Raw genomic sequence first — 14,391 nt, forward strand, 5'->3', positions numbered from 1 at the left:
TGCACGTGGAGGACATTATGCTAAGTGAAATAAGCCAGTCATAAAAAGAAATAATGTAGGATTCCACTTACATGAGTTCCTAGAATAGTCAAATTTGTAGAGACAGAAAACAGAGTGGTAGTTACCAGAGGCTAAGCCAGGGTAGAGAGGTAATTGTTTAATAGATACAAAGTTTCCATTTTGCAAGATGAAAATGTTTAGACGATTACTTGTACAACAACGTAAATGTAATTGACACTACTGAACTTAAAAATAAAGATGGTAAATTTTATGACATGTGTACTTTCTCACAGGTCTTAAACATTTTTAGCATGCCTTTAGTCCCAGCTACTTGGGAGGCTGAGGCAGGAGGATAGCTTGAGCCCAAGGACTCAAGACTGCAGTGACCTATGACTGCACCACTGCACCCCAGCCTAGGTGACAGAAGGAGACACTGTCTCTAAACCAAATAATAATAATAAAATAAAATACACAGAACTAAAAAATTTACATGACCGTTAAAAAGAAAAAGTAGCTGATTGTGAAAGAATTCTGAGGTCTGTTTGGCAGATTAAAATCATTTCAATCATGGCAAAAGAAAAATGCGTCTGCAGTGGTTTTCAGATAACAGAGGAATTTACAGGTGTTTGTTTGTTTTAGCAAGAAAGCTGCTCTAATATATTTCAAGTGACTAGATGGACCATTCTTTGGAGTATCTTCCAATCTTGCCATCTTAATAAATGGATGAATGCCTCCGTTGTCCCGAATGTTTATTTCTTCATTCTCATCTTGAATAATTATAGAAGAGAATAGCCTTACAGATCACTTTACAATTTATAAAATCTCTCAAGTTTGCTGTTTTCAAACACAGGGATGTCTGTGTCAGCACCCCCATTTCCACATTTGATCATGGGCAAGAAAGAATTTTTTTTCTTTTGAGTGAATTCTTTTTATTCTTTTTGTGAACCAGTTTCTCCTTATTTGATCTTCTAAACTAGACACAAAGTTTTGGATGACCTTTTTATAAAATCCTTCTTCTATATAGGAAAGCAATGTTTATGTATGCATACTTTCTTTTTTTAACCACATCTGTAATATGTTCAATGGCTCATGGATAAAACACTTAAAGGAAAGAGTTTTTTGTTTTTTGTTTTGCCAGCGTCTCGCTTTGTTGCCCAGCCTGGAGTGCAGTGGCGCAAACTCAGCTCACTGCAGCCTTGACCTCCTGAGCTCAAGTGATCCTACCACCTCAGCCTCCCGAGTAGAAAACCTTTTTTTTTTTTTTGGTGGGGGGAACAGGGGGAGATGGAGTCTTGCTGTGTGGCCCAGGCTGGAGTGCAGTGTCATGATCTTAGCTCACTGCAACCTCTGCCTCCCGGTTCAAGTGATTCTCCTGCCTCAACCACCTGAGTAGCTGGGATTACAGGTGCCCGCCACCACACACGGCTAATTTTTGTAGTTTTAGTAGACACAGGGTTTCTCTATGTTGGCCAGGCTGGTCTTAAACTCCAGACCTCAAGTGATCTGCCCACCTCAGCCTCCCAAAGTGCTGAGATTACAGGCGTGAGCCCCCGAACCTGGCCAAAGCATTTTTTAAGAACTGGAACTAATGTAAACTTCTAGGCATTACATTGAGAAGTTGAAACAAATTCTTGATGAATTTTGCTCCAATTTTTCTGGCAGCTTAGACACAAAGGGAAACACACTGGATTATGTATTTTGTTCTGCAGCAGGAGAATATGTTCAAATTTAAGTGCAGGTGATGACAGTAATTGGGACACTTGATTTTTATGTTCTTTAAAAGAAACAAGTATATATCTGTTGACTTTCTCATATAACACTCATTTTACATTCTTTTGTTACTCTCTTCTTCTTTGCAGAACTTTCACTTTCTTTGTAACTTTCTTTTTTTTTTTTTTTTTTTTTTGAGGCGGAGTCTCGCTCTGTCGCCCAGGCTGGAGTGCAGTGGCCGGATCTCAGCTCACTGCAAGCTCCGCCTCCCGGGTTCACGCCATTCTCCTGCCTCAGCCTCCCGAGTAGCTGGGACTACAGGCGCCCGCCACCTCGCCCGGCTAGTTTTTGTATTTTTAGTAGAGACGGGGTTTCACCGTGTTAGCCAGGATGGTCTCGATCTCCTGACCTCGTGATCCGCCCGTCTCGGGCTCCCAAAGTGCTGGGATTACAGGCTTGAGCCACCACGCCCGGCCGTGACTTTTATCCAACAGTGAAACAAACTGGAAATTATGGTCTACTAAGGAACTGATTATGGAAGAGAACAAATGAATGATTCCTGCTCAGCCTTTGCAGGGTACAATATCTCACCCATTGCTGCTTCTGAGAAGCTTCTTTGGAGGCTTTTTTTCTTTTTCTGAGATGCTTTTTTTTTTTTTTTTTTATACTTTAAGTTCTAGGGTACATGCAGGTTTGTTACATATGTATACTTATGCCATGTTGGTGTGCTGCACCCATCAACTCGTTAGCACCCATCAAGTCATCATTTATATCATGTATAACTCCCCAGTGCAATCCCTCCCTCCTCCCCCCTCCCCATGATAGGCCCCAGTGAGTGATGTTCCCCTTCCCGAGTCCAAGTGATCTCATTGTTCAGTTCCCACCTATGAGTGAGAACATGCGGTGTTTGGTTTCTCTTCTTGTGATAGTTTGCTAAGAATGATGGTTTCCAGCTGCATCCATGTCCCTACAAAGGACGCAAACTCATCCTTTTTTATGGCTGCATAGTATTCCATGGTGTATATGTGCCACATTTTCTTAATCCAGTCTGTCACAGATGGACATTTGGGTTGATTCCAAGTCTTTGCTATTGTGAATAGTGCCGCAATAAACATACGTGTGCATGTGTCTTTGTAGTAGAATAATTTATAATCCTTTGGGTATATACCCAGTAGTGGGATGGCTGGGTCATATGGTACATCTAGTTCTAGATCCTTGAGGAATTGCCATACTGTTTTCCATAATGGTTGAACTAGTTTACAATCCCACCAACAGTGTAAAAGTGTTCCTATTTCTCCACATCCTCTCCAACACCTGTGGTTCCTGACTTCTTAATGATCGCCATTCTAACTGGTGTGAGATGGTATCTCATTGTGGTTTTGATTTGCATTTCTCTGATGGCGAGTGATGATGAGCATTTTTTCATGTGTCTGTTGGCTGTATGAATGTCTTCTTTTGAGAAATGTCTGTTCATATCCTTTCCCCACTTTTTGATGGGGTTGTTTGTTTTTTTCTTGTATATTTGTTTGAGTTCTTTGTAGATTCTGGATATTAGCCCTTTGTCAGATGAGTAGGTTGCAAAAATTTTCTCCCATTCTGTAGGTTGCCTGTCCACTCTGATGGTAGTTTCTTTTGCTGTGCAAAAGCTCTTTAGTTTAATTAGATCCCATTTGTCGATTTTGGCTTTTGCTGCCGTTGCTTTTGGTGTTTTAGACATGAAGTCCTTGCCCATGCCTATGTCCTGAATGGTACTACCTAGATTTTCTTCTAGGGTTTTTATGGTATTAGGTCTAACATTTAAGTCTCTAATCCATCTTGAATTAATCTTCGTATAAAGGGTAAGGAAATGATTCAGTTTCAGCTTTCTACATATGGCTAGCCAATTTTCCCAGCACCATTTATTCAATAGGGAATCCTTTCCCCATTTCTTGTTTCTCTCAGGTTTGTCAAAGATCAGATGGCTGTAGATGTGTGGTATTTCTTCTGAGGACTCTGTTCTGTTCCATTGGTCTATATCTCTGTTGTGGTACCAGTACCATGCTGTTTTGGTTACTGTAGCCTTGTAGTATAGTTTGAAGTCAGGTAGTGTGACGCCTCCCGCTTTGTCCTTTTGACTTAGGATTGTCTTGGCAATGCAGGCTCTTTTTTGGTTGCATATGAACTTTAAAGCAGTTTTTTCCAATTCTGTGAAGAAAGTCATTGGTAGCTTGATGGGGATGGCATTGAATCTATAAATAACCTTGGGCAGTATGGCCATTTTCACGATATTGATTCTTCCTATCCATGAGCATGGTATGTTCTTCCATTTGTTTGTGTCCTCTTTTATTTCACTGAGCAGTGGTTTGTAGTTCTCCTTGAAGAGGTCCTTTACATCCCTTGTAAGCTGGATTCCTAGGTATTTTATTCTCTTTGAAGCAATTGTGAATGGAAGTTCATTCATGATTTGGCTCTCTGCTTGTCTGTTACTGGTGTATAAGAATGCTTGTGATTTTTGCACATTAATTTTGTATCCTGAGACTTTGCTGAAGTTGCTTATCAGCTTAAGGAGATTTTGGGCTGAGACAATGGGGTTTTCTAAATATACAATCATGTCATCTGCAAACAGGGACAATTTGACTTCTTCTTTTCCTAACTGGATACCCTGGATTTCTTTCTCTTGCCTGATTGCCCTAGCCAGAACTTCCAACACTATGTTGAATAGGAGTGGTGAGAGAGGGCATCCCTGTCTTGTGCCAGTTTTCAAAGGGAGTTTTTCCAGTTTTTGCCCATTCAGTATGATATTAGCTGTGGGTTTGTCATAAATAGCTCTTATTATTTTGAGGTACGTTCCATCAATACCGAATTTATTGAGCGTTTTTAGCATAAAGGGCTGTTGAATTTTGTCAAAAGCCTTTTCTGCATCTATTGAGATAATCATGTGGTTCTTGTCTTTGGTTCTGTTTATATGCTGGATTACGTTTATTGATTTGCGAATGTTGAACCAGCCTTGCATCCCAGGGATGAAGCCCACTTGATCATGGTGGATAAGCTTTTTGATGTGCTGCTGGATCCGGTTTGCCAGTATTTTATTGAGAATTTTTGCATCGATGTTCATCAGGGTTATTTGTCTAAAATTCTCTTTTTTTGTTGTGTCTCTCCCAGGCTTTGGTATCAGGATGATGTTGGCCTCATAAAAAGAGTTAGGGAGGATTCCCTCTTTTTCTATTGATTGGAATAGTTTCAGAAGGAATGGTACCAGCTCCTCCTTGTACCTCTGGTAGAATTCAGCTGTGAATCCATCTGGTCCTGGACTTTTTTGGTGGGTAGGCTATTAATTGTTGCCTCAATTTCAGAGCCTGCTATTGGTCTATTCAGGGATTCAACTTCTTCCTGGTTTAGTCTTGGGAGCGTGTAAGTGTCCAGGAAATTATCCATTTCTTCTAGATTTTCTAGTTGATTTGCGTAGAGGCATTTATAGTATTCTCTGATGGTTGTTTGTATTTCTGTGGGGTCAGTGGTGATATCCCCTTTATCATTTTTTATTGCATCTATTTCATTCCTCTCTCTTTTCTTCTTTATTAGTCTTGCTAGCGGTCTGTCAATTTTGTTGATCTTTTCAAAAAACCAACTCCTGGATTCATTGATTTTTTGGAGGGTTTTTTGTGTCTCTATCTCCTTCAGTTCTGCTCTGATCTTATTATTGAGAGTTATTTCTTGCCTTCTGCTAGCTTTTGGATGTGTTTGCTCTTGCCTCTCTAGTTCTTTTAATTGTGATGTTAGAGTGTCCATTTTAGATCTTTCCTGCTTTCTCTTGTGGGCATTTAGTGCTATAAATTTCCCTCTACACACTGCTTTAAATGTGTCCCAGAGATTCTGGTATGTTGTATCTTTGTTCTCATTGGTTTCAAAGAACATCTTTATTTCTGCTTTCATTTCGTTATGTACCCAGTAGTCATTCAGGAGCAGGTTGTTCAGTTTCCATGTAGTTGAGCGGTTTTGATTGAGTTTCTTAGTCCTGAGTTTTAGTTTGATTGCACTGTGGTCTGAGAGACAGTTTGTTATAATTTCTGTTCTTTGACATTTGCTGAGGAGTGCTTTACTTCCAATTATGTGGTCAATTTTGGAATAAGTGCGATGTGGTGCTGAGAAGAATGTATATTCTGTTGATTTGGGGTGGAGAGTTCTATAGATGTCTATTAGGTCCACTTGGTGCGAGATGAGTTCAATTCCTGGATATCCTTGTTAACTTTCTGTCTCGTTGATCTGTCTAATGTTGACAGTGGAGTGTTGAAGTCTCCCATTATTATTGTATGGGAGTCTAAGTCTCTTTGTAGGTCTCTAAGGACTTGCTTTATGAATCTGGGTGCTCCTGTATTGGGTGCATAGATATTTAGGAGAGTTAGCTCTTCCTGTTGAATTGATCCCTTTACCATTATGTAATGGCCTTCTTTGTCTCTTTTGATCTTTGATGGTTTAAAGTCTGTTTTATCAGAGACTAGGATTGCAACCCCTGCTTTTTTTTGTTCTCCATTTGCTTGGTAGATCTTCCTCCATCCCTTTATTTTGAGCCTATGTATGTCTCTGCATGTGAGATGGGTCTCCTGAATACAGCAGACTGATGGGTCTTGACTCTTTATCCAGTTTGCCAGTCTGTGTCTTTTAATTGGAGCATCTAGTCCATTTACATTTAAGGTTAATATTGTTATGTGTGAACTTGATCCTGTCATTATGATATTAACTGGTTATTTTGCTCGTTAGTTGATGCAGTTTCTTCCTAGCCTCGATGGTCTTTACATTTTGGCATGTTTTTGCAATGGGTGGTACCCGTTGTTCCTTTCCATGTTTAGGGCTTCCTTCAGGGTCTCTTGTAAGGCAGGCCTGGTGGTGACAAAATCTCTAAGCATTTGCTTATCTGTAAAGGATTTTATTTCTCCTTCACTGATGAAACTTAATTTGGCTGGATATGAAATTCTGGGTTGAAAATTCTTTTCTTTAAGAACGTTGAATATTGGCCCCCACTCTCTTCTGGCTTGTAGAGTTTCTGCCGAGAGATCTGCTGTTAGTCTGATGGGCTTCCCTTTGTGGGTAACCCGACCTTTCTCTCTGGCTGCCCTTAAGATTTTTTCCTTCATTTCAACTTTGGTGAATCTGGCAATTATGTGTCTTGGAGTTGCTCTTCTGGAGGTGTATCTTTGTGGCGTTCTCTGTATTTCCTGAATTTGAATGTTGGCCTGCCCTACTAGGTTGGGGAATTTCTCCTGGATGATATCCTGAAGAGTGTTTTCCAACTTAGTTCCATTTTCCCCCTCACTTTCAGGCACCCCAATCAGACGTAGATTTGGTCTTTTTACATAATCCCATACTTCTTGCAGGCTTTGTTCATTTCTTTTTCTTCTTTTTTCTTTTGGTTTCTCTTCTCGCTTCATTTCATTCATTTGATCCTCAATCGCTGATACTCTTTCTTCCAGTTGATCGAGTCGGTTACTGAAGCTTGTGCATTTGTCACGTATTTCTCGTGTCATGGTTTTCATCTCTGTCATTTCGTTTATGATCTTCTCTGCATTAATTAGTCTAGCTGTCAATTCTTCCACTCTTTTTTCAAGATTTTTAGTTTCTTTGCGCTGGGTACGTAATTCCTCCTTTAGCTCTGAGAAGTTTGATGGACTGAAGCCTTCTTCTCTCATCTCGTCAAAGTCATTCTCTGACCAGCTTTGATCCGTTGCTGGCGATGGGCTGCGCTCCTTTGCAGGGGGAGATGCGCTCTTATTTTTTGAATTTCCAGCTTTTCTGCCCTGCTTCTTCCCCATCTTTGTGGTTTTATCTGTCTCTGGTCTTTGATGATGGTGACGTACTGATGGGGTTTTGGTATAGGTGTCCTTCCTGTTTGATAGTTTTCCGTCTGACAGTCAGAAGGACTGTCTGTTGGTCTGTTGGAGATTGCTTGAGGTCCACTCCAGACCCTGTTTGCCTGGGTATCAGCAGCAGAGGTTGCCGAAGATAGAATATTGCTGAACAGCGAGTGTACCTGTCTGATTCTTCCTTTGAAGCTTCCTCTCACGGGTGTACTCCCCTCTGTGAGGTGTGGGGTGTCAGACTGCCCCTAGTGGGGGATGTCTCCCAGCTAGGCTACTCAGGGGTCAGGGACCCACCTGAGCAGGCAGTCTGTCCGTTCTCAGATCTCAACCTCCGCGTTGGGAGATCCGCGGCTCTCCCCAAAGCTGCCAGACAGAGTCGTTCACGTCTGCACTGGCCCCCGCTGCTTCCCCTATTGGACTTCAGCTGTGCGCTGTCCGCAGAGGTAGAGTCTACAGAGACAGGCAGGCTTCCTTGAGCTGCTGTGAGCTCCACCCAGTTCGAGCTTCCCAGCGGCTTTGTTTACCTACTTAAGCCTCAGCAATGGCGGGCGCCCCTCCCCCATCCTCACTGCTGCCTTGCGGATAGATCGCCGCAGACTGCTGAGTTAGTAGTGAGGGAGGCTCCGTGGGCGTGGGACCCTCCCAGCCAGGTGTGGGATATATTCTCCTGGTGTGCCTGTTTGGTTAAAGCGCAGTATTGGTGTGGGAGTTACCCGATTTTCCAGGTGTTGTGTGTCTCAGTTCCCCTGGCTAGGAAAACGGATTTCCTTCCCCCTTGCGCTTCCAGGTGAGGCGATGCCTCGCCCTGCTTCTGCTCTCGCTGGTCAGGCTGCAGCAGCTGACCAGCACCGATTGTCCGGCACTCCCTAGTGAGATGACGCCAGTACCTCAGTTGAAAATGCAGAAATCACCGGTCTTCTGTGTCGCTCGCGCTGCGAGTTGGAGACTGGAGCTGTTCCTATTCAGCCATCTTGCTCCGCCTCCCAAGATGCTTTTTTTTCAACCAGTATCTCCCCAGTCCATATTTGTTTCTCAGTCAAAAAACTTTGTAGATGTCTAATCTTCTAGAGGCTGAGGAGCTTGGAATCTCTTGGGCTCTTCAACCCTTGGAGAGCCTTTCATGTAAGTGAAACAAATGGGGAGTAATACAAGATAGGATACGAGCAATAAGGTGCTAAATTGAATGTAATCAAGAAAGTGCAAAAATGGCTGATCTTATCAATAAGTCAGAAAAGTGTGAAAAATTACATGAACTGCAAAGATCTGGGAAGGTCTCACGGCAGCCAGAGACTTCGAGATTGTAGGAGTCCATAGGGAATTGGCTCTTGCTTCTTTCTACTTTTCCCCGTTGAACTTGTTTTTGTTTCTATGGAGTAATTTTCTTCTATCCGTCCATTTTCATTTTATCTCTGCCCTTCAGAAATTCATTCTATTTCATTTCTTTAGCAAATACGAGGGACACATTATTGATGCTTCAATTCCCTGTCTTATTTTTCCTATTTGCAAAAACCCAGCCTGTAAGTGTGTTCCTTCTCCAAGGCTATTTTAAACAAACCATTTCCCCAGTCCTTCTTTTTGCTAAACAGGACTGTCTAATCAGGTTAAGTTTTTTTTTTTTTTTTTTTTACAGGTAAAGTTTCTTTATTCATCCTCCTCCTCTTCCTCCTCCTCCTCTTCTTCTTCCTCCTCCTCTTCTTCTCCTCCTCCTCTTCTTCTTCCTCCTCCTCTTCTTCATCTTCCTCTTCCACCTTTTTCCGGGCAACTTTAGCAGGACCCTTTGCACCATCAAACTTTCCTTTTGACTTATAGTCAGCAACATCCTTCTCATAATTCTCCTTCAGCTTTGCTGCCTTAGGGTTGTAAGGCTGCTTTTCACTGTCATTTAAATTATTCCACATCTCACCCAGCTTTTTTGGCCACGTCTCCAATAGGGATGCCGGGGTTTGTGGATTTGATCTTGGGACTGAATTCTGAATAGAATAGGAAGAGTCCAGACGGTGGTCTTCTGGGAGCATTAGGATGCTTCTTCTTCTTGCCTCCCTTAGCTGGTCTGTAATCCTGCATTTCCCGATCATAGCGCACTTTATCTGCCTTTGCCATATCATCAAATTTAGATTTCTCTTTCCCGGGCATCGTCTTCCACCTCTCAGAGCACTTCTTGGAAAATTCTGCAAAATGGACAGGGACCTCTGGGTTTTTCTTCTTATGTTCTTCTCTGCACGTCTGCACAAAGAAGGCATAAGCAGACATCTTGCCCTTTGGTTTCTTGGGGTCACCTTTAGCCATCCTGACTGTATTGTTCGCTAGTCTAATTGGGTTAAGTTCTTGATGAAGAGGTACCTGGTTTGTGTTGGTACAGAATTCTCATTAGAATATATAGTGAAGCTCTATACATGTGTTCATTAAGGCAACATTCCAATTCAGACACATTTCCAATCACATACCCCAGATATGCCAGAGTTTAAACCTCAGTCCTGATAATACTACTTCTCAAGTGTACTGTTCTAAAGTAGAAGAGATTTCAGAAACTTCAGACAGATTTGGTGATCCGTGCTTACAAAGATCTGCTGGATAGCCAGTTCAAATGCACTTAATCAGTATCACAAAATATCACCCATAAATTAAGGCCAAATAATAATGCATAGCTTATGAGATGTTTTAAAATGCATTTATCTGAAAAAAGAGCTGAACCCTGAGAAAGATGCTGGTCTCACTAATAGTAAGAGAAATGCCAATTAAAGCGACATGAAAATGCCATTTCTCTCTACAGAGGGACAAAAAGCTCACAGTTTGGCAATGAATTCTATTGGAGCGACTGTGAAGAATGAGGCACTTGCAGAGATTGCTGGTGGGAATGCAAGAAGGTATAACTTCTATGAAAGGGAATTTGACAACATGTATAGCAAAATCATATACACATTTACTCTTTAGTCCTCTTCTGGAGACCCACCCCTAAGATGGATTGCCAAAAATACAAAAACACTTATTCCTAAGGCTACTCCTTGCAGCATTATTTATCATAGCAAAAGAAAAGCAACCTGAAATAACCCAAATGTCTATCCATGGGCGTCTGGGTAAATAAATTGTGGTCCAGCCACATGAAAGAATATCTCGTAGCTCTATAAAGAAATGAGGAACTCTTCTATGTAAAACCATAGAGTGATTTTCAGGATATATTATTATACGCGAAAGTGAAGTGAGAAAGTGTATGCTGTTTTCTAGAAAAGGGAAGATACGAATATATACACACATTTATTTATGTTTTTAAAATAGAGCAAAGATCACTAAACACACACACAGAATGGCTAACTGGTACCTACAAGAAAAATGATGCAACAAAGTGAATGAGATAATGATAGAAGCTATGAGCTTTGGCTATATCTTGTATTAGAGATTTAGAATGATAGAAACATGTTGCATAAATTTTAAGTTAACTTAAGCACCTCCTAAATATTAAAAAATAAACTTAAATATACATCTAGTTGATGTCATAAACATACAGGGAGGAACTATTTAAAGCAACTTTTAGTTTATTTTATTATGATTTCAACTTTTATTTTAGATTTCGGGGTTCACATGCAGGCTTGTTACCCAGGTACATCGTGTAACACTGAGGTTTGGGTTATAAATGATCCCATCAGCCAGATAGTGAGCATAGTACCCAATAAGTAGTTTTTCAGCCCTTGTCCCTTCCCTCTTCCCCCTCTCTAGCAGTCTCCAGTATCTATTGTTCCCATCTTTATGTCCGTGAGTATGTAATGTTTAGCTCCCACTTATAAGTGAGAACATGCAGTATTTGGTTTTCTGTTCCTGCGTTAATTTGCTCAGGATAATGACCTCCAGCTGTATCCATGTTGCTGTAAAGAACATGATTTCAGTCTTTTTCATGGCTACATAGTATTCCATGGTGTATATGTACCACATTTTCTTTATCCAACCCACCATTGCTGGGCACTTACGTTGAAGGGCACATTATTGATTCTTTGCTGTTGTAAAAGTGCTGTGATGAACATACAAGTGTGGGTGTCTTTTTGCTAGAATGATTTCTTTTATTTTGGGTATATTCCCACTAATGGGATTGCCGGGTCAAATGGAAGCTTGGTTTTAAGTTCCTTCAGAAATCTCCAAACTGCAAAGCAACTTTTATGTCGTAGTGATTTCATTATATATCCCAAAGGACAGAAAGAACTTTAAAAAAAATCTGATATGATTACCAGTCACTTTGGTGTTGGTAGTGGTGATTTTGTTTTTCTGAAGCTATCATGTGAGCAGTGTGGATAAAGCAAGTGAGAAATGGTGTTGGTGTCATTGAGATCCAGATTTTTGTCATGTGAGAAAAAGAAAATTGATGAGATTGTGTAAAACTGTAGTCCTGATTTTGAAATGGAAATACCAGCATAACTGTATGACTTAATTTATACTTAAAAGAAAATACTTAAAATGCCCCAATTTTGTACTCTGCAAAGTCCTAGAAACAACCAATCCAGTAGTAATTAGTATTCCTCATTCCCCAATGGTGGATCTAGATACCATTTCCCACTAAAAAGAACTAAATCCCTTAAATAATTGGTCACACCAGGAAGCAAAGAAATTAAATGACTACCAAGGGTGTTTCAAACAGATTCAGGAGCAACTCAATAGTTCTTATTCCTTGGGGTCAGACAATTTGATTCCAAATTAGGATAAAACTGTAATGGATGAATTGAAACATATCAAATTTGTTTGACTCCATAAATGAATAATGATGCTTTAATTAAATTCATTAGTCACATTTGGATGATGCTAGGCATGGTAAAAATTGGTGAATAAAGAGGTGTTTCCTGTTGTGGATATATTCTAACTAATCAATGATGTAGGAATGATAGAATAAAAATGACAACATTTACAATCCCTAAAGAATTAATGGAGTTAGGCGGAGATCAACAGATGATGATATCACAAAAAGAGAGAAAACCAGACATTATATAACACTGGGTGGAAGGAGATGCCACCACCGATGATGTATTCTTGACAAATGTACAAGAAATACAGGAAACAGAGGAACATGATAAGCAACACCACAGAGATTCAATTAGTAAAATCTAGATTACAGGAAACTGTAAAAGCAAATGACCCAGTGTGTTCAACAAGATTTACAAGAAAAAAGAAAAAACTGGGAAATCTATAGATTAAAAGAGAACTGACACATACTAGTCAATCACTATTTATGGACCTTATTTGGATCCTGCTTCAAACAACACACACAATTGAGGAAGTCTAAGCACCATTTGAGAATATTAAGAAATTCTTGTGTAAGTATAAGAATGGCATTATGGTCATTTTCTTTAAATCTCTGTCTTGTAGAGATGTAAACTACAATGTTATAAGTGACAATGTATTAATTTATGTAATAGTCCGTTAAAATTATTTATAGTAACTCTATTATAATTTTATAGAGAGAAGATATGGATATGCATATCTAACAAACTTTGTTTTTTTTATTTTTTATTTTTGTTTTTTTGGAGATGGGGTCTTGCTATGTTGCCCAGGCTGCTCTCAAATTCCTGGGCTCAAGTGATCTTCCGGTTTGGCCACCCAAAGTGCTGGGATTACAGGCATGATGCACCATGCCCAGCCATCTAACAAACTTTATTTTATTGCTTAAACTCGCTTTCAAGCTTATAAATGACAATACATTTCTTTGATGTCAGGAGGCCCGAAGAAAACAAGTGACCATGAAAAGAGCTATGACATATAGCTCTTCAAATGACCCATCTCTTATGGGCCAGGCTCGGTGCCAGAGATGCAGTGATGATTAAGTGGAACACATGAGCTGAGCTTGTGAGGATGAGAGAGACTCCATTGCGTAAGGATCTGGGATGATGGAAGGGCCCTGCAGGGAGGGGACCCCATGACCAGAAGTCCTGCCACAGTGGGGGAGAGCTTGGTGTAACTGAGTTCAGTTGGATCCCTCAAACACTGCCCAGAGCTCTTGAAGGCATCTAAGGACACACTTATCAGGCCTGCCCCCATACCACACTCAATTCAGAATCTTTTAAAGGCAGCTGCTCTGTCAGGCTTGCCTGAGATGGTTTGGTTTTCCCTGGATAGGAGAGCCACACACAGTGAGAGCTCTAGGACTAAGTTGAACCACATGAAATCGCCAGCTTGATGGACCCACAGTGGCTGAAAGTTGGCAATTTCCCATGCTCTAACCTCAGCATTCCAAGTGCTGGGACTGGCTCATGGGGACCAGAGTGGCTGGAGAAATTATCTTGGCTTTGTGTCTCCCTGGCCTTTCTACTCAGGCCAGGCTGGGGTTACAGCACAGATGGGGCTAGGGGCACTGAGCAGGGTCACTGTAGAGCCTCGGGGGCAGGAAGGCATAGATAGGCTCTGTGTGGCCTCGCCTTCCCTTTCTGGGGAGTAGAGCATCTGGGAAGAAAGGAAACCCACTTAGAGAAGAAGATTGGGGTTCTAGACTTGAGCAATTATATGGGCAGAGACTGAGGTCTGGTGTAAGTCAAAGTAAGAGATCTAGAGCAGGGAAATGAGTACCACAGTGTAGACCACAATGGCAGTGTAACGTCAATGGCAGTGTAGACCTCGATGGCAGTGTAGACCTCGATGGCAGGAGGACTGTGGGAAGCACATGAAACATGGGGGAAAAAATGAGAGAAGACCTTTCTCTAAGCCAGCATTTGCTCCAATTCACAGCAAGGAGGAACTGGTACCCACCATACCTTGTCTGTAGTTGACCGACTTCAGCTTAGTAGGAATCGTTGACTGAACGTAAATCTTTTAGCTGAGGATAGGTTCAGCCATTTTAAATTTATCATTTCAATGTGATCTTTATGAAATTTAGAAC

The 14,391-nt window shown here is 41.0% G+C and overlaps 1 protein-coding gene and 1 pseudogene across 4 annotated transcripts in view; one reads left to right on the plus strand and one right to left on the minus strand.

Moving 5' to 3' along the window:
* FRMD4A (FERM domain containing 4A) overlaps positions 1 to 14,391 on the plus strand; it is a 544,823-nt gene that overhangs the window by 63,938 nt on the left and 466,494 nt on the right. The window lies entirely within an intron of this gene.
* On the minus strand, positions 9,186 to 10,952 carry LOC117082541 (annotated as a pseudogene).

The sequence above is a fragment of the Trachypithecus francoisi genome, unplaced genomic scaffold (assembly GCF_009764315.1).
Source record: "Trachypithecus francoisi isolate TF-2019V2 unplaced genomic scaffold, Tfra_2.0 Lachesis_group9, whole genome shotgun sequence".
NCBI lineage: Eukaryota > Metazoa > Chordata > Mammalia > Primates > Cercopithecidae > Trachypithecus > Trachypithecus francoisi.